Source organism: Hippocampus guttulatus, unplaced genomic scaffold, assembly GCF_054856545.1.
Source record: "Hippocampus guttulatus isolate MCC_2025c unplaced genomic scaffold, RoL_Hgut_1.0 HiC_scaffold_139, whole genome shotgun sequence".
In the NCBI taxonomy this organism is placed as follows: Eukaryota; Metazoa; Chordata; class Actinopteri; order Syngnathiformes; family Syngnathidae; genus Hippocampus; species Hippocampus guttulatus.
This window is the reverse complement of record NW_028233828.1, coordinates 20,001-22,301: the sequence shown is the minus strand read 5'-3', so window position 1 is coordinate 22,301 and position 2,301 is coordinate 20,001. Positions and strand designations below refer to the sequence as shown.

At 74.5% G+C, this 2,301-nt stretch overlaps 2 non-coding genes across 2 annotated transcripts in view; both read left to right on the top strand.

Annotated features, from left to right (window-relative positions):
• The first annotated feature begins 1,325 nt into the window (after positions 1-1,325).
• Positions 1,326-1,479, top strand: LOC147185441 (5.8S ribosomal RNA). The gene has a single exon (XR_015099556.1). It is a non-coding gene; the product is annotated as a 5.8S ribosomal RNA (ribosomal RNA).
• A 374-nt stretch (positions 1,480-1,853) lies between these two features.
• Positions 1,854-2,301, top strand: part of LOC147185440 (28S ribosomal RNA) — a 4,301-nt gene continuing 3,853 nt past the window's right edge. The window contains exon 1 of the ribosomal RNA XR_015099558.1: positions 1,854-2,301. This exon is cut by the window's right edge and continues 3,853 nt beyond it. This is a non-coding gene — a ribosomal RNA (28S ribosomal RNA).

Sequence of the window (2,301 nt, the reverse complement as noted above, 5' to 3'; positions counted from 1 at the left end):
AGGCGGCGGCGGCGACGTCGAAGGCGGCCCGCGGGGAGAGGCGCGGGGCGGGGGCACGTGGCCCCCAGCCCCCCGCGGCCCGACCCCGCGGTGCCGTCGGAGGCGGCGCCGGCGCACCCCGGCCTCCCGAGTCATGAGCGGACAGATGCAAACGGATGGGCGGAGGAGGACGGCGGTGGCGGCGGCGGCGGCGGCGGCGACGTTGAAGGCGGCCCGCGGGGAGAGGCGCGGGGCGGGGGCACGTGGCCCCCAGCCCCCGCGGCCCGACCCCGCGGTGCCGTCGGAGGCGGCGCCGACGCACCCCGGCGCGCCCCGGCCTCCCGAGTCATGAGCGAACAGATGCAAACGGTTGGGCGGAGGAGGACGGCGGTGGCGGCGGCGGCGGCGGTGGCGACGTCGAAGGCGGCCCGCGGGGAGAGGCGCGGGGCGGGGGCGTGAAGGAGACGGGCGGGGGGTACGGTGCCGGTCTTTGGCCGGTCGCCTACACCCCCGCCCCGACCCGTAAGCGCCCCCAGCCCCCGCGGCCCGACCCCGCGGTGCCGTCGGCGGCGGCGCCGGCGCACCCCGGCGCTCCCCGGCCCCCCGAGTCCAGAGCGAACACACGGGCGGAGGAGGACGGCGGCGGCGGCGGCGGCGGCGACGTCGAAGGCGGCCCGCGGGGAGAGGCGCGGGGCGGGGGCACGTGGCCCCCAGCCCCCGCGGCCCGACCCCGCGGTGCCGTCGGCGGCGGCGCCGGGGCGCTCCCCGCCGCGCCCCGGCCCCCCGAGTCCGAAGCGTGAGAAACGCCGATAGGCGGCGGGCGGCGGCGGCCGCGCGGCCGCGGGGCGGCGGGCGGGTGCGCCGCGGGCGTCGCGGGGGGGGAGGAAGGTCAGGAGGACGGTGTCGGGCGCGGGGTGTATGTCGGTTCGCGTCGTCGCGCGGCCGGCCGCTCCCCGCGTCCCGCCCGGCCCCCGCCGGCCCCCCCCCCCCCCCGGTCAGGCGCCCGTCGGCGTTCCCCGACCGCCCCACCCCGCGCGTCCGCGCGGTCGTCGACGTCCCGTCCGCCTTGTCAACGCTCCCATAGTCCAGGCCGGGCCGCGGCCGGCGTCGGGGACCACTCCCCCGCCGGTGCCATCGCGACCTGGCCGACCTCGGAACCTTACCCCCAGTCGCCGGGTACCCAACCTTCTCGCCACCTTCGGCGGCGAGCGGGGGGTTCAATGTCTCCGAAGTCCCCCCCCCGGCCTGCCGGCGGGGCGGGGGGGGCTAGGAGCGCCCGGAGGCGCCGTTATCCCCCTTTTTAACCCCTTCTCTGAATGTTGGCCAAAACCGCAAACCAAACGTACGACTCTCAGCGGTGGATCACTCGGCTCGTGCGTCGATGAAGGACGCAGCTAGCTGCGAGAACTAATGTGAATTGCAGGACACATTGATCATCGACACTTTGAACGCACCTTGCGGCCCCGGGTCCCTCCCGGGGCCACGCCTGTCTGAGCGTCGCTTGTACATCTATCGGGATCGGGGCGCCCACGGGCGCCCCCCTCCCGCGGTTGGGGCGTCGCGGGCCACCGCCGGCCTACCCCCCCCACCTTCCCTCCCCGCACGGGGAAATGGGGGTGGGGGGGGCGGACGGCACGGCCCTCGTCCCCCTAAGTATAGACCCGACCGCCCGCGCCCTCGACGGGCCCGACCACCGCGCGGCCGCAGGGGCCCGCGGCGGCTGCCGATGGAGGATCCGTCCCCCGCCGCGCAGTCCGCCGCGACGCACCGCGCGGCCGCGTAGGAGTCGTGCGCCCGGCGAGGCGCGGGGTTAACGGCCGACCCCCGATGACGGGAGGCGATCCGTCGCCCCCGCCTCTAACCCCGTTCGACTACGACCTCAGATCAGACGAGACGACCCGCTGAATTTAAGCATATTACTAAGCGGAGGAAAAGAAACTAACAAGGATTCCCTCAGTAGCGGCGAGCGAAGAGGGAGAAGCCCAGCGCCGAATCCCCGCCCGGCGGAGGGCGCGGGACATGTGGCGTATAGAAGGTCGCTTTGCCCGGCGCCGCCCGGTGGGGGCCCGAGTCCTTCTGATGGAGGCTCTGCCCGAGGACGGTGTGAGGCCGGTAGCGGCCCCCGGCGCGCCGGGGCGAGGCCTTCTCGGAGTCGGGTTGTTTGGGAATGCAGCCCAAAGCGGGTGGTAAACTCCATCTAAGGCTAAATACTGGCACGAGACCGATAGCGGACAAGTACCTTAAGGGAAAGTTGAAAAGAACTTTGAAGAGAGAGTTCAACAGGGCGTGAAACCGTTGAGAGGTAAACGGGTGGGGACCGCG